Source organism: Staurois parvus, unplaced genomic scaffold, assembly GCF_062004578.1.
Source record: "Staurois parvus isolate SC_StPar_1 unplaced genomic scaffold, SC_StPar_1.0 ptg000050l, whole genome shotgun sequence".
NCBI lineage: Eukaryota > Metazoa > Chordata > Amphibia > Anura > Ranidae > Staurois > Staurois parvus.
Genome location: NW_028317846.1, coordinates 127,846 through 148,951, shown reverse-complemented (window position 1 = coordinate 148,951; position 21,106 = coordinate 127,846). Strand labels below are relative to the sequence as shown.

General features: G+C 44.4%; 1 protein-coding gene and 1 long non-coding RNA gene across 4 annotated transcripts in view; one reads left to right on the top strand and one right to left on the bottom strand.

Moving 5' to 3' along the window:
* The window catches only part of LOC149470213 (uncharacterized), a 179,264-nt gene that overhangs the window by 34,144 nt on the left and 124,014 nt on the right, over positions 1-21,106 (bottom strand). The window lies entirely within an intron of this gene.
* Positions 13,223-21,106, top strand: part of CUNH11orf65 (chromosome unknown C11orf65 homolog) — a 54,844-nt gene continuing 46,960 nt past the window's right edge. For all 3 annotated transcript variants that reach the window (XM_089666055.1, XM_089666046.1, XM_089666038.1), the window contains exon 1: positions 13,223-13,467. The gene's annotated coding sequence lies outside the window, so the exon portion shown is untranslated. The remainder of the gene's footprint in view (positions 13,468-21,106) is intronic.

Here is a 21,106-nt window from a genome sequence, read left to right as displayed (position 1 = left end):
AAAAGGTTTTGCCTTTAGTAGTTATACTTATAAGGTAAATGCATTTCCTTATTCCCAACTGACTTTGTTTGTTGGGCTGTGAACATACAAAATTATATGAATGGTCTCTCATGTTCAACCCCAATACAAAAAGAATCCTATTAGAATATGCACTCTAAGCTCACTAGAATAAAAAGAAATTGATCCAAATCAATTTGTATCATTTGTAATGTCGTTACGTTATTTTATTGCTTCCAACATTAACAAAAGGCCAAACTATCCCATTATGTTATCCAAATGAAACAAATGAATTTGTTGTTTTTATTATAATTTATTTCTGGTTCCTTGAAAATAGTTACTATTGTGATTCAGAGATTCAGATACATCTGTATCTCTGAATAACAAAAATTTTGTCCAAATTTTGATTTATACCGAAATGAATCACACATATCTAATTGCTAGACTTTACAAGCTTAGCTTCAGTCTTTGAATTGTAAGATTGTTTGTGTGCCAGTTCCAGAGTGCCGATTGTGTATAATATTTGTTCTTGTTTCAGGGTGCATTCCTTTATCAGTCTGGTACTGTGTAATTAAAATCCCTTTGATAAAGGGTTTGCGGACCACCCAGGTCATACTGGGGTTAGTCTCCATCCTCAAATTAGTCTCAAAGTACAGAAGCAATTGGGAGATGAAGTCTTGATGGATTGTGGAATGTTGCTAAAGACTTTCATTGAGACAACAGTTATGGAAGGGTGTATTGGGGACATGGAGCTGGATTGTGATTGGAGTGTGGCCAGAGAATGTAATGTTCCCATTTGAGGATGTGGTAACCAGGGGTAAGTCTTGGTGGTTTGTTAGGAAGCACATGTATATACCTTGTGCACTCAGAAACACTATGTAAAGTCCTTTGTGGCGGTATTTTGACAACTCTGCAACCTGCCATGGAACATGTGTAAAAAAGAGGAGACAGTTATGCCACAAAATATTGGCATCCCTCTTACGAATACAAACAAAAGATAAAAACATGAGAATGCCTAAACATTTGTAATTGCAATAATTTTCTGGGTGAAGGGTGCATTATCTGACAGAAATGCAGGGCTGCTAATATTTTTGGCCAGGACTGTACTCACACCTCTGGAGCTGGCATCAGTGGAAGCTCCATGGTATTCTGTCATGAAAAATTTGTTTGGCAATTTGGGAACCTTCTTTTGGCTGCAGTGGGTCTACTGAAAAAAGGTGATATGGCACCTTATCCAGTGAAGGTCATGCAGAACCATGAAGTTCTTCTTTAGTATTGAGCCCTTTAGTATTTGGAGAATCAATATTAACATTAGGACATTAAGAGGCAGGGTGGTTGAGAATCAGGAAGGTTGTTGTGGAGAGATGAAACAAAGAAAGAGGAAAGATGGCGGAGAGGAAGAGTGAAAGTGAGAATAGAAATGCACAGGACAGGTTTTACGGGAGTAGGGAGGTGGAGAGGGGAAGGGTATTAAGGAGGGAAATACAAGGGGAAAGTGTATGTGGTGTATAGAGTGAGGAGAGAGTACTTGCGAGTTAAGTACAAATGGTGTGGGGGATGTAGGAGGCTGAAAACACATCCTCTGCCTATTTCAGGTGAGAAATTACAGTATGTATCCCCTTGGCAGGGACATCCCAGTCAGGTGTAATCCTATGGGGGGGATCAAGGTTCCAGTGTGTCAAGATGCACCTTTGAACAGTGCTTGGAAAGATAAAACTAGTGTAATATACAGCTTGGATTTGGTTGATCGGAGGTAGTTAAACTCTACCTTACCTCCTAACAGTTTCAACATGGCAGATACAACATTGAATACATTCAAATCCAGCCTTTCTCAACCAGGGTGCCAAAGTACCCTGGGGTGCTTCGAGGTTTCTTCAGGGGTGCCTTGGCAAAATGTCTAAAAATCACCATAACTTGTATATAAGCCAGTGGGTGAAACAAGCCTGCCTTTTAGTTACAGAAAGTCACAGGTTTTCATTGTGCACCATTACGACCTTCTAGCCGATGGCATCCTGACAACCAATTACATCATCAGTCAATAAAGAGGATGTTAGCTGCCTGCACAGCATCCTAGTTTGACTCTCCCCTGCCCCTCTCCATCAGTGTTGGGGTCTCATTAACTCAGTGATGGAGAAAAACTGAGGGAGAAACAACTGGAATACTAGTCAGTACCATTGTGCAAGTGTATTTGCTTTTGGAAGAATAAATCACCTCTAATGTTTGGTGTCCTACATGTGTTGATGTTGCTGTGTTATATAAAACTATTAGAATCATTTTTCACATTTTAGAATGGGGTGCCCCAAGACTGTCCATAATTTTAAAGGGTGCCTCGGGACTGTCCATAATTTTAAAGGGTGCCTCGGGACTGTCCATATATTTAAAGGGTGCCTCGGGACTGTCCATAATTTTAAAGGGTGCCTCGGGACTGTCGATAATTTTAAAGGGTGCCTCGGGACTGTCCATAATTTTAAAGGGTGCCTTGATTGAAAAAAGGTTGAGAAACACTGTTTTAATCTATATTTCAAAAGTGCATTTTAGAAAACATAGTTAATTCAGCCATAGTCCATTCAGGTAGATAAGCAAATTCTTAGTGCATGCAGACAACATAAGAGGGACCTTCAATGCCTGAAAAAATAGACAGTTGTACAGCGAGACCCCCTCTGCTGCTTCAGTTGTGTTGACTACAGCATCAGTTCTATGTTAGGTTGAATGAAGTTAGAAATGTCCAAAAAGGTCTCACTAAACTTGCCAGGAGGTTTGTTCATAAAATATCGAACTAATAAATCCGCACAAAAAAAATGCAGCATTAGTGGAAGGCAAGTAAAGAACATCCTGGCATTGTGACACACAATTCTTTCTAATGTTCTAACATTTTTCTGTCCATCAGCAGAACAGATCAGCCTGACCAATGCTGGTTTGTTTTCAAGTTTCACTTTAATGCATTATAAAACATATACAGTAGCTCTTCATGTATATTTATAAAGAACAATACTAATGTAGTTACAGGGAACCAGAAATAGCTATGCTTTTCATGTATCCTTTAAAGAGAAAAGGCTGAAACCTGATTGGTTACTATGGGTTATTGCACTCTTCAAATGCGATATTGCCCTGAGCACCAGTTTAAAGGCTTGCATACTTGTAAATTTGGATTTAATGCACCTATATCTTAGATTGTAAGCTCCTAACCCTCTTGTATTGAAGTGTATTGTATCCCGTTATATTGTAAAGCGTTGAGCAAACCGTTGGTGCTATATAAATCCTGTATAATAATAATACATCTGTAACACTTGTTGGGATGCATTATTCAATTAGCTGTTTTCATCCTACAATCATCATGCAAGGACAGCTTACTATTAGCAAATTATTCTGTGTGTGTTTTATTTTTATTCCATCAACACATGGAGATGAACAATGGATTTAATCACAAAGGTGTGACATTAAAAACAGTTGACATCACAGAGCGTTCTCTTGAGGTATTATTGTGTTGGGATGTGACAAGATCGGAATATCTTCTAACAATACAGAAGTGCTGGCCAACTACTGTTACTGCAGTCATGTCTTACAGTATATGCAGAAGAATGTTTGTAATGTTAGACACCTGACAGCTGGGAGGTCTGCCAAACTTCGACATGATTAATGACTTAGTATACACAAGCACAGAATCGTGTGTGTCACAAGACATTTAGCAAAATCCTAGCTTGGGAGCAAGTGTTTCAGCAGTTCCAACATTCTAATTGGTGTTTACTCACCTTTTGTGCAATAGTCCTACAAATATTGGACAGTGAATAAAAGTAAGTTAAAGGATAAGTTCACCTTTGGGAACATGTTACATGTTCCGCCCGTTTCTAGGGACATATTTACCAGAAGGCAAATAAGGCATTTGCCTAGGGCAGCATTTTTCAGTGGGGCGGTGTTGCCCCCTGGAAGAGGGACACACGTTGCATGGGGACCAGGTGGGATCTGAGAGAGGTTGCGGGCTGCTTGACGGTGTATGCAGAGCCCGACTCTCGTTCCAAGGAATGTCCAGACCTGTGAAATTGAGTGTCCTTCTCTCTCGCCGGGGGGGAAGGGGATGCTGGCTGTATAGGTGGTGGTTTACTGAAAGGCTCTCTCGGCCGGGGGGAAGGGGGGGCTTTTGGCAGGTGTCAGTGGGAGGTCTCTCTCGGCTGGGGAGGGGGGGGCTGTGGTTTTAGTCATGTTAGGGTCTCTAGTTGGGTGGGGGTGTAGGCGGAAGGCAGACGATTTTTCTGTTGCTTAGGGCAGCGAAAAACCTAATTACACCACTGCATGTAACATGTTCCCAATGCTGCAGCCGCTACATCCTGTACAGGCAAGCAGATATACTGACAGGTCTGCAGGAGACCTGCATGGCACCAGCGATCTGCTGATTTCTGGTGCAATGCTTTCCAGGCTCCTGCATTCAAAAATAATAAATGCACATTTTTTTACCTGCAAAAAAATGTGCATTTATTATTTTTTGTCAAAAGGTGAAGTTATCCTTTAAATGTACCTAGATACAGTATGTTAGATCAGTCTTTCTGAATCAAAGTTCCATGGAACCCTCAAGGTTCCTCCATGTTGCTTGGGGTTCTTTTAGCAAGTAATTTCTGCCTCTCAGATCAGTAACGACTATCACTGTCACCAATGATCTTTTTAGCTATGTGCAAGGGGTGATTCTTCCTACAGGCCCCAAATGTACGGAGCATTCTTCCTAATCACCATCATAGTAATGTACTGTAACCTGTAGATATAAAAATTATTAGCAGGGATTTCCTGAAATTAGACAGTTATTGAATTGGTTCCTCTATTTTGAAAATATTGAGAAAGATTTGGTTAGATGGTTGTCACTGTTGAGCGAGTGATCCTCATGGGAAGCCTCACATCACATTATGTGAAAGGGCAATTTTGGTACAGTGGTGCCACTAGGGTTGGCGTCAGCTAGTGCGGTAAAACATGGTGTCACCCCCTCCGGGCTCGGCACGGAACGTACCATGTTAATATGTGTGTGTGTGTGTGGGGGGGGGGGGGGTGAGGTGTTTGATGGGTGGAATGTACCAAGTCAGTATGCTGGGGGAGGGTTGATAAAATATAACATGTAGATAGGTATGGGAAGGGATGAATGAATTGTACCATGTTAGTGTGTGTGTGTGTGTGTGTGTGGGGGGGGGGGGGTGATGGATAGAATGTACAATGTCAGTATGTGTATCTGTGTGTGTGGTGTGTGCAGGGGGTTTGCTGGAATGTACCATATCGGAATGTAGGGGGTTGTGAGTGGATTGTACCATGTCACTATGTAGGGGGGTGATGGATGGAATGTACCATGCCAGTATGTAGGGGTGTAGTAGAGGAGGTTTGGAATGCCCCATATCAGGGGGGTGGGGCAGGAGATGGATGTCTCCTCCTGGTGGTAGAGGAGGAAGTACACATATCTCTCTCTCTCTAATCTTTTACAAATGAGCCTTTAATATAGAATGCTGCTGTCATTATAGGTTTTCAGCTAGAGCTGTTTTCTTTTAGTCTCTCTCTTCTAAATTGAAACTCCAGAGGGCCTCCTCTGAAAAAAGCAAAAGGGGCAGAATATAAGTCACTTACTGAGTTGGCTGTGCGCATACAGTATATTTGAGCTTGGACAATGTAAACACTTACTGGTCCACCTCCTCAGAGCTCACGGACCAGCACACACACAGGATCTAGTCTACAATTTAATAATACATATTCTGTATAGTTAGCATCTAGGGGTTCTATGACAGCTGTCCTCACTGTCCCTGTAGAATTAACATGGAAATTCTCCAATTCTTTTACAGACGTTATTTCATCATCTAACCTGTGACCAAGTGGAATTATATGAACATTTACACCGTAAACATCATCCATTGTAAGACTTACGTTAGTTCTCTTTCATTGTCATTTCAAGTGTAATCTAGGGTGTTCTCTCCAAAAATTTGGAGTTCAATTATAACCGGATTCACAGTTCCAAAGGCAAGTGACTTAACTAGACTTTGGGGATCAAGGCTGGGGCACTAATGTTTGCCCCAAACCTGGTGTTATCAGGTAATGTTAAACTTCTAGTAGACCACAACTTATAGTAGAACAAGTGTTTCTCCTTTGCCCTTTGTTCCACTTACCTCTTCCATTTTTAAAAAACTCTACCTCCTAGTCTCCAGAATGAGGTATCCCCAACAAATCAGAAATAGCTTCCAATCAGTCAGTACAGAACATAGTGTGGACCTTGAAGAGAAACCTATTTCTTTAGGTGCCTTACAAGCGGATAACCCTGCATAGTAGATCTCCAGGATAAGTCTATTTACGGGCTAAAACTGGCCATACACCAATGGCTTTGTGTTTGACATTATTTACTTATTAGAACATTCTTTCAATTTTCTATCATTTAGTGGGTTGAAACCAACATTCATTTCGACAGTAGTAATGAGAAACAGGATGGAATTTTTTTTCAAAGGGAATTCGAACTATGAATGTTGTTTTTGTTCACAAAAACATAGCATATACTGTATTGTAAATGTTCTAAGCACAAAAGAAACCGGTTTAATATGTCTGTGATTCCAGTCTTTCCAAATGGAGGGGATTTACACCCTTTGATGGTTGTCAATGGAATAGGCATCCCTCTCAGAAGATTTCTCCTCTTCCGGTTTCATATGTAAAAGGTTTTTTGCTGTACTTCCATTTTGAGTCTCTCTCACTTGATTGCCTCATTTCTTGCTCCCTCCTTCTCTCCATTTCTCTGTCCTTGCATTCCTCTCTTTCTTCCTTCATCTCTTTCTACTTCTCCATCCATATGTCTACCTCTCCCTTCTTTTCCTCTTTGCCCCCTTGCAATTAATTAATTAAATATCTTTTCACTAGACCTGGGTGGGTCAGTTCACAAACTAGTATTATTTTTTTTAGATAGTAGGTAAAATGTTCTTTAATTGCAGGTAAAGCAACTCCCCAAGGACGTGATATTACAATTCAGGCAGAGGAAAGAATTGTACTGAATTACACAGTATCACACGCAAGTAACTTGGTCTCACTCTTCTTATATTACCACAAAAAGCTCCAGGCCAGTAAGGCTGCATCCATATTTGAGCAACTACTACTACCATAAGGTTGAAATGGGACACACAGCACAGAATGTATTTGTCAGTGGATTATAACCATCATCAAGTGTGATCACTGGGATAATGAGAAATGTATTTGTAATGGTAACACGGACAGCAATTTTACATTTGCTGAAATCTAAAGTAGAGATAGATCCATTGTCAAGTTTTCCATTGCTGTGTCCTTGCTGAAGAGAAATTTCAAACAGGGAGAGAGGGACAGCAACAAAAAGTTAAAGGAGGTAGTAGTACATACCACCAACAGAAAGATTGTTGCCTCAGCTAGTCTCATCTCCTTGGAGTAGCCCCTCTGGATAAGTGATCTGTTGTCATACTGTATATACCCAGCATTGTCCAGAAGACAAAGCTCAATTTGTTAGATTTGTTGTCACATCTAACCAGGGGCATATTCCCCACAAGGCAAACAAAACATTTGCCTAGGGTGGCATTTTTTAGGGGGGCCAGTGCCGCCCCCTGGAAGAAGAGATGGAAGAAGGGACACACACGGCATGGGAACCAGGTGGGAACCGAGAGATACTGCGGACTGCTTGACGGTGTATGTAGAGCCTGACTCTCGTTCCTGGGGATGTCTGGAGCTGTGAAAATGAGTGTCTTTTTCTCTCTTGCCGGGGGGGTTGGATGTCTGGTGCATAGGAGGTGATGGTAGTGGAAGGCTCTCTCAGGTGGGGGGACAGGGGTGTTGTCGGTCAATGTCAGTCTCTCTCCGCAGGGGAGTAGGAGTGGCCAATTTTTGTGTTGCCTAGGGCAGCACAAAACTGAAATCCACCATTGCATCTAACCCTGTTCCATTAGACACTCACCTTATGATAGATAGGTCCTAGTTCTTGTACCATGTCATTGGGAATGAGTGCTCATACATCTTCCCCTATTTGTATTTTGATTTTAAGGCACACTTATCAATATGTTCAATACTACAAAGGATTTCTGAATAAGCCTCCTCTCTGCTGTAATCTGCCAACAATCACACATGCTGAAATTAACTCAGTTAATTACATTCTTTGCACGATGAAAGCAGATCTAATTAAGACTACAGTCCAGGAGCAGGTCAAATAGAAATTATGTCATTTTTCAAGCATGTTAAATATAATGTCTTGAAATTTGTGCTACTCATTAAAGATTGCTTAAAATGGCAGACATGAGCCACAAGCGCTAATTAATATTACATTTTATATCTTCCAAAGCATTCCGGCGTGATCATGAGCATTTGTACAATGCTAAATCTTTCACCTACAAACTGTAAAAATCCCATAATCTAATTAGCTTTCCAACAAGAAGTCTTTATAGTTGAATTAAACTGGAATGGGTAATTGCTAAGAGCCACGGAAACCAATAAAAGACATTCACAGTGATGTTCTGAAATATCAAGAAAAACACAGGAAAACAGTGAATGTGGATGGCACAGGCTTTTGGAGGGGACTGCAAGCTAGCCTCTTGACTACTGACTGTGGGCCTGGCATCGGAGTGGACTCTATTGACTAGGAAGTGTGTACCTGGGGGTAGCTACCTTCGAGGTAGTTTTACTTCAGATCCAAGTCCATGTCTCCCCGAAACACACAGGCTCTGAGAACTGGAGGACCCGGATACAGATTTGGAGCCTCTGTGCCCAAACCAGCATTGGCTGCTTAAACCCCCTCCTAGACTCAGAGACTCTAAACAGATGTTAATATAACCAGCTCAAAACAACCTGATGGTGAGGTCTCTTGCTGTAATCTGTTTATGAAGGTGTGATGTGTTGACCGTTGTGTCTGTGTTCCATTGTTAAATTAGTTGAGTCACCTACTGTTTCTGTCTGTTGGGTAGTCCTCCTGGAGGTTCCTACATGAAAAGATTAGTCTTGTGTCAACGTTACCCGTTACCTAATCAGCGCGGGATGTTTTTCCCATTGTGTAATATTTGTTTTTATTGTTCATGTGGGGACTGCCCCCTATTTCTGAAGTGTATAAAAACCTGAATTTCTGTTCGATAAAGAGTTCCAGTTGCACCTAAGCTAGTGTCGTCTCGTCTAGTTCCTGGGTGCAATGCCCAGCTATAATACCTTGGTCCTATGTCCCAGGGAGTCGGGCGGTCCGTCACAGTGGACTACCAGCAGAGCACTTTAATACACTGTACAAATCCCCCCTCCCCCCAAAAAAGAAAAAAACCCATAAAACTCAGGACACCTAATTATGTGTAGCATTACCCCCAGAGGTGAATAATGTTGTGATTTGTCTGCACACCTGAAGATGATACACCTCGTTCGCCCAGCATTTACTGATACAACTTGAGAAGAATTTATTAGGTCAAGCATAGCCTACAAGTAGAGAGGATTAGCAAGTTGTACTTATGCAAACAATAAATAAGTCAATAAGGTTAGGCTGGCCATACATTGTACAATTTTCTTCTTCAAGTGCAAGGGCCTGTCCAACTGCATACAAATTGAAAGTGCATCAGACACCCACAGTGTACCCTTTATCACATCCACACCCTCCAACATCAGACACCCACACTGTACCCCTTATCACACATCACACCCTCCAACATCTGAGGCTCACTGTACCCCCTCATCACATGCCACACCATCCAACATCAGATACCCACACTGTATCCCTTATCACACACCACACCCTCCTATATCAGACACTTACTGCACCCCTTCATCACACACTCCAACCTCCGATACCCACACTGTACCCCTTATTACACACTCCACCCTCCAACATCAGACACCCACACTGTACCCCTTATCACACACATCCTCCAACATCTGATACTCACTGCACCCCCTCATCACACACCACACCCTCCTACATCTGATACTCACTGCACCCCCTCATCACACACCACACCCTCCTACATCAGACACCCACACTGTACCCCTTATTACACACTACACCCTCTAACATCAGACGCCCACACTGTCCCCTTATCACACATCACATTCTAAAACATCTGATACTCACTGCGCCCCCTTATCACACACCACATCCTCCAACATCTGATACTCACTGCACCCCCTCATCACACACCACACCCTCCTACATCAGACACCCACACTGTACCCCTTATTACACACTACACCCTCTAACATCAGACGCCCACACTGTACCCCTTATTACACACTACACCCTCTAACATCAGACGCCCACACTGTACCCCTTATCACACACATCCTCCAACATCTGATACTCACTGCACCCCCTCATCACACACCACACCCTCCTACATCAGACAACCACACTGTACCCCTTATTACACACTACACCCTCTAACATCAGACGCCCACACTGTACCCCTTATCACACACCGCACCCTCCTACATCAGACACCCACACTGTACCCCTTATCACACAGCGCACCCTCCTACATCAGACACCCACACTGTACCCCTTATCACACACCGCACCCTCCTACATCAGACACCCACACTGTACCCCTTATCACACACCGCACCCTCCTACATCAGACACCCACACTGTACCCCTTATCACACACCGCACCCTCCTACATCAGACACCCACACTGTACCCCTTATCACACACCGCACCCTCCTACATCAGACACCCACACTGTACCCCTTATCACACACCACACCCGCCTACATCAGACACCCACACTGTACCCCTTATCACACACCACTCCCGCCTACATCAGACACCCACACTGTACCCCTTATCACACACCACTCCCGCCTACATCAGACACCCACACTGTACCCCTTATCACACACCGCACCCTCCTACATCAGACACCCACACTGTACCCCTTATCACACACCACTCCCGCCTACATCAGACACCCACACTGTACCCCTTATCACACACCGCACCCTCCTACATCAGACACCCACACTGTACCCCTTATCACACACCGCACCCTCCTACATCAGACACCCACACTGTACCCCTTATCACACACCGCACCCTCCTACATCAGACACCCACACTGTACCCCTTATCACACACCGCACCCTCCTACATCAGACACCCACACTGTACCCCTTATCACACACCGCACCCTCCTACATCAGACACCCACACTGTACCCCTTATCACACACCGCACCCTCCTACATCAGACACCCACACTGTACCCCTTATCACACACCGCACCCTCCTACATCAGACACCCACACTGTACCCCTTATCACACACCGCACCCGCCTACATCAGACACCCACACTGTACCCCTTATCACACACCGCACCCTCCTACATCAGACACCCACACTGTACCCCTTATCACACACCACTCCCGCCTACATCAGACACCCACACTGTACCCCTTATCACACACCGCACCCTCCTACATCAGACACCCACACTGTACCCCTTATCACACACCGCACCCTCCTACATCAGACACCCACACTGTACCCCTTATCACACACCGCACCCTCCTACATCAGACACCCACTCTGTACCCCTTATCACACACCGCACCCTCCTACATCAGACACCCACTCTGTACCCCTTATCACACACCGCACCCTCCTACATCAGACACCCACACTGTACCCCTTATCACACACCGCACCCTCCTACATCAGACACCCACACTGTACCCCTTATCACACACCGCACCCTCCTACATCAGACACCCACACTGTACCCCTTATCACACACCGCACCCTCCTACATCAGACACCCACACTGTACCCCTTATCACACACCGCACCCTCCAACATCTAACGCTCACTGCCCCACCTCATCACACACCACACCCTCCCACAACTGACATTCACTACCCCCCTACCACACCCTCCAACATCTGACACTCACTGCACCCCTTATCACACACCACACCCTCCAACAACTGACACTGCTACTGTCTCTTTGGCCATTGAGAGAGGGAGCACATTGCTGGATTGAGATTAGGCTCAGGTAAGAATAAGGGGGGAGGGGGGCAGTGAGGAGCTGCAGGCAGGAGGTTTTTTTCTACCTTAAAGTGGAGTTACAGCTGGAAAAAAAAAAATAAAAGTCCGCAGCTACAAAAACCGTAGCTGCTGACTTTTAAAATACAGACACTTACCTGTCCCTGGGTCCAGTGGTGTCCTCACCACTGCTGGTTTCACCGACCGTCTTCTCTCAATGGCAAGAAGCGCTGCATATTGTGATTGGCCCGTAATCTTCTGGGACCTATCACATGTCCCAGAAGACTACGGGGAGGGAGGACAACGTCCACTTCTGATCCCCTAAGCGATTGCAGTGGAAGTGGGATCGGGTTCCTGTCAAATTCAGGTACCCGCTCCCCAAAGGTACCAATCCTTAATGGGGAGCGGGGGACAAAGGCTTAAAGCGAAACTTCCCCTTTTGGGTGGAGCTTTGCTTTAATGAAGGGTGGAGCTCCGCTTTAATGCATTGGGGTAAACATCTGCCTTTACACCACCTTAAATATCATTTCATTTAGAGGTCTGTAAATCAGATTGAAATAAGAGTAAATGTGTAGAAAAGAGGAATGGTGGGATTTTGTTCCAGAAGACAGCCATACACTCCAAATGAGGGCCCGTTTGGAGCTATGCCCCTGCACCCCCTCATTACACACTGCACCCCCTTACAATTCCTCCTCACCATCTTGCAAATGCTCTCTGAAGAGTAATCCAAACATGGATCACTCTTCAGAGATCACCGCGGGTGTATAAGCCGATTGCCATGTATACTCACACCATACCCCACGAGAAGAGTGTGGATAAGCCCTCAGGCTGGTGGGAAAACATGATGAATTGGAGCCCCACACCCCCTTCAAATGCACACTGCACTCCCTTTATCACACACACTGCATCTTCCCAAATAGGGGGGGGTGGGGGGTACTAAAACTGGAGCACTCAGAATCTGGTGCAGCTGTGTGTAGTAGCCAATCAGCTTCTAACTTGTTCAATGAAGCTTTGTCAATAAAACCTGGAAGCTGATTGGTTTCTATGCAGAGTTGGTCCAAATTTTGCACTGTCCAGCTTTGGTAAGCACCCCTCCCCCGCAGTGTGCAGACAAGTCCCAGCACTACAGGTCACCTACTTCTTTTCAATGTTCCTTCCACACATAACAACAGGCAGTCACATGACAACTCCAACATCTGATCACATGGCTGCCTCTACTTCCTGTCTTCTGAGGAGCCCTCACAGTACGTCATGTCCGGGCAGAACGTCTCTACGGCAACCAGACGCTGAGCAGCTCCCACATGTTCTGCTATGAGCCTGTACTGATCGGCTGTGGTCTGCTCCGCAGCTTTCACTCATTCCTCCTCCTATACAGTGAGTGAGCAGAGCGCTCATAGTGCTGCATGCTCCCCTCCCCCACACATAGCATTAGTCTCAGGCTGACTTCCTTGGCAGAGCCCTCGTACAGCACAGGAGGGTCTGTCTGCTGGATGCACACCACTGGGCAGGTAAGGTTCATCTCATCTACAGAGACCCGCCATGTTTTGCTGTATTACACCCCGGTCACATCAAGCCACACTTTGAAATCGTGCGACTTACAGTGAAGTCACACGATTCCAAAGCCGGGAAAAATGCCGGTTTCAGGTGCGATTTACAATACATCTGACATAGATCTATGCAAATCGCAGCAAAAGTAGTGCATGTAGTACTTTAGAAATCGGTGCGGCTCCGACCAAGTCAGAACCGCACCGATATGACCGCTGTAATTGTGGACAATAGGATGCGACTTTGGCATGCGATTTGCAAGTCACATGACATGCAAATCACATGACAAGTTGCACCCAGTGCGATCAAGGTCTAAAGCGGAGATCAAGGTTTTACTGACTGGGTTCAACGCAAGGTTCACACCATGGCGGGCTGTACGGCCTCCTTTGCTCGTGTATGGCAGCCCATTCATTTGAGGGCTGGTCCACACCATAGAAATGCAGTCCACATGCGTTCCGGATGTGTGTCTGCATGAGCATTTTTTATGCATTCCGTTGCATTTTTCCCCACTTTTTTTTCTTCCTCTTAAATAAGGACATTGTGATGCATTTTACAACATTCCAGTACAGTTCAGTGCAGGATAAATGCAGCATGTTCTACTTTTTTTTATTTCTGGAACTGACTACACTGGTGTGAACTATGCCATTGGAAACCATATCATCCTACTGATCCAGAAAAAACCCCACATTGGATGCATGTACTATAACCAGGCCCTAAGGCTCCGTTCATATATAGGCGTCTTGAATCATGGGCGGAATCACCGCTGTTAAAAATGTCAAATTGCACATCAGCGTGTTCAGGTGCCATTCATTTCAATGGTACCTAAAAATGTGGGGCAATTCTGCCGCAGTTGTGCAACACGTGTCGCCCCAAAAGAAGTTCCGGAACTTCTTTAGGGTGACACGCGTCGCACGATTTGGTTTGTGAGACAATCGCGGCAGACTTGTTCCGTGCTTTTAGGTGCCATTAAAATGAATAGAACCTGAACACGCTGATGTGCGATTTGACATTTTAACAGCGCGTTTTGAAATCGTGGGCAGAATCGCGGCGATTCTGCCCATGATTCAAGACGCCTGTGAATGGAGTTTTATTGTAATTTCAAAATATTCTTTCAGCCTTTTCACATTTGCAGCTTTCATTCAAAGAACTCCTGGTGATCCTGCCAGGAAAGTCCTACATCAAGTACATCCTGTTAGGGAGTGACCATGTATATCCTGTTAGGGAGTGACAACTGCCTCCCAGTAAGTGCCCCTGTTTTGTCACCTGAGCCCGTAGTTATGAGACTACATGTGGTTTCACAAATAGTTCTGCAATGAGTAATAAGTTGCAGTTAGGAGGCACACATACATATCGATCTAAGTGAATGGAGCCTAATATCGTATAAGTTGTTATAACCCCACTAATGATATTATTATTATACAGGATTTATGTAGCGCCAACAGTTTGTGCAGTGCTTTTCAATATAAAGGGAGACAGTACAGTTACATAGTTAGTCTAGCTGAAAAAAGACAAAAGTCCATCCAATTCAACCATTTAAAAAAAAAAAGTTATCCTATGCCCACAGTTGATCCAGAGGAAGCCAAAAAAAAACCCAGCAAAGCTTGAGCCAGTTTGTTCCTACAGGGGAAAAAAATTCCTTCCTGATCCCCCGAGAGGAAATCGGATACTCCCTGGATCAACTTTACCTATAAATGTTAGTAACCAGTTAAATTCTGTGCATCTAAGAAATAATCCAGGCCTTTTGTAAAGCAATCCACTGAGCTGGCCAGAACCAACTCTTGAGGGAGTCTATTCCACATTTTCACAGCTCTTACTGTGAAGAAACCTTTCTGTGTTTGGAGATTACATTTTATTAAAAGTCCCTAAAAATTAGAAACAATGGCTTTGAAATGACAGAGCTCAATTCTTTAAGGACCCGTGGGTGTATGCCATCCGGTCCAGGTGCTTTTTTCACTTTTATTCTGCCTAAATATTTTTGGATCATATCAATTGTGAGCCAATGTGGATCATCTGGAGCTGTGTCAGTACCATGCCCATTATGGACAAGAGCTCCCCCATGCTCCTTTGTATACACAGAGCTGAAGAAGGTATTTAATAAATTTGCCTTCTATTTGTCCCCAGTCACCCACTCTAGATTATTTTGTAAAGGGCCTACATGCTCCGACCGGACCTTTTTACTATTAATATATTTGAAGAATTTTTGGGGTTGGTCCTGCTATCTTTTGCAATTTGTCGTTTGTTTAAAATTTTTGCGGCCTTGATTTCCTTTTTGCATATTCTGTTATATTCTTTGTAATGTTTAAACGATGATAGCGTTCCTTCATTTTTATATTTAATAAAAGCTCTTTTCTTTTAAACTTGTTGCCCATGAGAATATATTTTGCAATGTATTCACATACAGTCTTTTTAAAGAACTCCCATTTCTGTGTTGTGTTCATTGATGCCAATATACTCTCCCAGTCTAAGTCTTGGAGAGTAGTTCTCAGCCTTGGAAAATTAGCTCTCTTAAAATTGAGCGTTTCTATTTTTCCTGTATGTTCTTGCTGTTTACAGCTAACAATAAATGAAATCATGTCATGGTCACTACTACCCAGATGTTCTTTTATATGGACATTTGTAATAAGCTGTGCATGGTTTGAGATTACCAGGTCCAGCAGAGCATCATTCATAGTTGGGGCCTCTATGAACTGTACCATAAAATTGTCCTGTAGTAGGTTTAAAAATGTTTGCCCTTTAACTGCTCCTGCAGTACCATTACTCCAGTCAATTTCCGGGTAGTTAATTATTATTATCACTGTCCCAGCCCTTTCGATCTGTGCTAGGAGCTGAGTCTCCACCTCCTTAACACTGGGAGGCCTATAACAAACTCCAATGATTACCTTTGTAGTACGCACCCCCATAATGCTTCAGCCTCATCACACTCTCCATCAGCTAGGTCCTCTTTCACACTCGCTCTGAGATCACTTCTCACATAGAGACAGACACCACCACCTTTCCTATTTACCCTGTCTCTCCAAAAGAGAGCAAATCCAGGAATATTATTAGCCCAGTCATGTGAAGAATGAAGCCAAGATTCAGCAATACCAATTAAATCATAGATCTGTTCATGCACCAAAGCTTCCAACTCACCTATTTTGCTTGGCAGACTTCTGGCATTGGTGATCAAACATTTAATGCATTGACACCTTGTTCACACGTATTTTGCATATTTTTTATTTTCATACAAATGGTACCAATTCTAACTGTTGTTTGTAACATGGGAACCTTCTTATCTGCCAGAGCCCTCCCCCCATCTTTGCCTTTTCCACCCACCAATAAGTACTGACCCCTGTCTGATCTATCTGCCCCACTATAATCTAATTCTCCCTCCCCCTCGATCCTAGTTTAAATACTCCTCCAGCCTTCCCATAAACCTCTCCTCCAGCACAGCAGACCCCCTTCCATTTAGGTGCAAACCATCTTTAGAATATAGGTTGCACCCCAATGAAAAGTCAGTCCAGTGCTCTAGAAATCCAGATCCTTCCCTCTTACACCAGGTCTTCAGCCATGCATTGAATTCTCTAATCTCCCCCTGTCTTTCCTGAGTTGTGCATGGCACAGGTAATATTTCAGAGAATATCACCTTGGAGGTCCTTCCCTTCAACTTGCAGCCTAGTTTTTTAAATTGATTCTTAAGGAGCCTCTACCTTCCGTGCAGGGGCGGACTGACAACTCATGGGACCCCCAGGCAATTGGGGATCATGGGGCCCCTGTGTCTTTGCCCACACTCAAAGCACACCCAAAAAAGCCTATAAAAGGTACCAGGGGCATTTTATGGAGCCCCCTACTGACCCCCGGCCCTCGGGCAGTGCCCAAGTTCTCGAATGGTCAGTCCGCCCCTGCTTCCATGTATTTTGTCATTTGTTCCAATATAGACCAAGACAGCTAGGTCATTCCCAGCCCTTCCCAGTAATTTATCAACCTGGTCCAGCACATGCCGAGCCGTGGCACCAGGGAGACAGCAAACCATTCGGTTGAGGCGATCCTGGTGACAAATTATTCTATCAGTTCTGATTATAGAATCCCCTACAAACACCAGCTGTCTAGGCCTTCCTGCACTACCCTCACCACCCCTCCCAGACAGTCTGCCCTCCTGGCTGTTGGGGATAGCAGTGCCATCCAGGGCTGCCACTCCTGAGCTTGCCACCACCACATCTTCACCCAAGTTGGCAAATCTGTTTGGGTGTACAAACCCAGGGCCGGCGTTCCTTTTCTGTGAGCCCCTACCACTTCCTCTTATTACAGTAACCCATCTTCCTACCTGATAATCCTGATTAGCCCCTCCTCCCTCCACATCAATCCTATTAGCTACCTGCTCAGAGAGCAGAAGACCCCTTTCAAGATTGTTGGTTCTGCCCAGTGTTGTGACTTGCTCCTCCAGATCTCTAACGTGAGTTGCCAGAAGGGCAACCCGCTCACATCTGTCGCAGCGGTATCCATCCTGGAGCTGTTGCTCCATTGTTGCATACATGCGGCACACTGTGCACTGCACAAAACCTTCCACCCTGCTAGCACACATTATCCCACTTACAATATTAATAGGAAATATCAGTTGTCACTTACAGTTACAAAAGCATTTGATACAAGAAGGTTAGGAAGATCCTGCCGGTGAGACTTACAATCTATATCTCATTTTGTCCTACAATTGAAATAAAATAAAGTGGAATAAAAATAAAGTATAATTCCTGGATATATCTAACAAAGGCTTTCTTTTCAGCGGAAACATGGGGGAACGCAGCTCCAGCACCTCCATTACTGAATGGGGTGATGTGTGTTCTACCTGCTGGGAGATCTATTGCCGATGGGGGGGATCTATTGTTGTGGGGGCCTATTGTTGCTGTGGAGGTCTGTTGCTGGTGGGGGATCTATTTTTGCCGTGGGGGGGGGGGTCAGTTGTCGCTGGGAGGGATTTACTGTTGAGGGAGGGGTCTCTTGTTGATGGCTGCTAGGAGGTACTGTATATTATTACTAGGGTGGATCTATTGTTACGGGGGGGGTATGTTGTGGGGGGGGGGCTAAGTACCTGCACCTATTTTCTGAGAAAAAAAGCCCTGTACCTTCCTAATCTTACAACTGCCCCCTCCCCCCTCCGAACACCTATACTAACTCACCTGTGTAAGACAGATCTGTATACTTAGTCCTGATGCACATGGGGAGTTTTTACAGCTGCCGTTTTTGGAATTTTTTTTTCTACAGCCAGTAAACTCCCCAGCATGTTATCCTATGTGTCCATGCACACATAGACTGTGATCAGTGTTTTTGGCAGGGGCGTTTTTTGGCTGGAAAAAACCCAGAACTAGTGGGTTTCTAGAGGAGTTTTTTTTAGCAGTAAAAATGCTCTAATGCTGTAAAATGTGGCAAACCGGTGTATTTTGGACTTTTTTTTGAGCAAATACAAATGCAGAAAAATGCGGTTAAACCCTAATGCAAAAACCCTAAAAAACACTGAAAAATTTGCGTTTTTAATGCGACTTTACACAGCTGACGCTACCAGCGTTATTAAAACACCCAGTGTGCATGGAGCCTCAGGCCTCTTGTACTGATGTAAAATGAGATGCATTGTTGTCTATGGGACATCGCACACAGCTGAGTAACGATCAGTAATCGTGTTAAGTACAGAGCAATAAAACAAACATAGAACATTTTTCATTTGAGTGCAGTCATTTACTCACATACGTAGCGTTAACGCGTCTATATGTTTACATGTGTATAAATGAGTATATTACAATACTGGCAATGAAGAAGAATTTTACTTACGCACCTTTACTCGCGTATATTGCATTTACACACAGTCGTGGCCCCTTGCACATGGACATCACAAGTTCTTGAGTAAACAGTAAATTTTGACACCCATGTACAAGGGACCTTACATATTGTCAGGCCGCTTTGGTCTGGCCATATGATCTAACCTGTGTCAGCTAGCAGTGCTGCAGGGGAGAGGGCTCTGACAGTGGATGGTTATGCCTGGAACGGTGATGTCACCCATAGGCCCCTATGGCCCATCTGTTGTCAGCACTCCCTCCTCTCCCCTGAAGTGGCAGTAGCCGGATCACATGGCTGGACCAGAGAAGCCTGAAGTAGGCAAGTATATGCATCTTTCTTACGCAGGTTAGTTAGCATAGCTGTTAGGAGAGGAAGGCAGGGCTGGGACAAGGGATGGGTGGCTGCCCTGGGTGCGGTGATATCATGTGAGGTTAGGGACCACTGCATAGAGAGTTCCTACTTACAAATTGACAGGCGTAGTGACGGCAGCTTCCCTACTAATCCTCTTAGCTTAGTGCTGGAGGAGACCGAGCCAGATCTGGAGAGAAGGAGAGAACCGGGAGGAGGGGTGGGTTGTGCTCTCTCTTTCTGCTACGGCAGCTCTCCTGGATCTGGACTGCTGCATCACCACTGTGCAATGTTTGTCTTCCCTATCCCCACCTTCCAGCAAAGAACATGGGGGTGGGTAAACAAACCCTGCACAGTGGCAATCTGACAGTCTGGCTCTGACTCTGTGCTTTTATAGCCCTCAATAGTCTCCCTGTAGTGCTTGAATTTTTTGGGGGAGGAGGGAGTGGACTTTGCTGACACATAATGCTCATACATTTTGGATGGGGCGCCGTTTGGCATCTTCACCCTGGGCTCTAGATGACATTGTCCCGACATGGATTGAAGGGGACAGTTTTAAGATTAGTTAGGTTTTGCTGGAATTCTACTTTCATAAACATAAATGTGACCAGGGTGTGTCATTTTTATCTTTTCACGTGAAATTAACATATCTGTTGTTAGCGCAATTTCTCTAAATCATTATTATAATGAGAAGTGTTATTTTATCACCACTTCAAATAGCTCCTTGTCTTTCTCTCATCTAAAGATAACTATGGAAACTCTCAGATTTAGACAATATGCTGTATATGTAATTTTTGGTGAATGCGATATTATGCAGATTATGCCACCTGCACCCCAAAGGCATTAAATAATCACCTTTCTGCCCCCTACTGAAGAAATGGGGCATGGAGGTTTTTTGTTTTTTTGTTTAATGCTTGTTTTGCCCTCTGAAGAGCTATCCATGATGGATCACTTTTCAGAGGGTATTTGACAGGTGGTGATGAAGTGTTATATTGCTTCATCACCCCTGACTTAACCCCTGAAAACCTGTATCACCATGTTGCAACTGCATGCATTGTATACAGTTGAGGTCCTACCCCACTCAGTGGAATGGGTCACGTTCAACGACTGACCACAACAGGGAGATCATTTTTGCCACGTCATGATGCCAAGTATCGTAGCTGCAGCAGGTGTATACCCCCACTGTGACTGCAGCTTTTGCCCAATCCACTGCCTTTGCCTGTGCATTACCCCCTCCTAACACTTGCAAACACACACAATCTTGCTCCTTGATCTATGTGCATTACCCAGTCTTGACCCCGGAACTCTGTACATTACCCACTCCGGATCCCTGAACTCTGTACATTACCCACTCCTGATCCCTGAACTCTGCACATTACCCACTTCTGAGCCCTGAACCCACTTCTTTATCCACTTCTGAGCCCTGAACCATGTTCATTACCCACTCCCTAT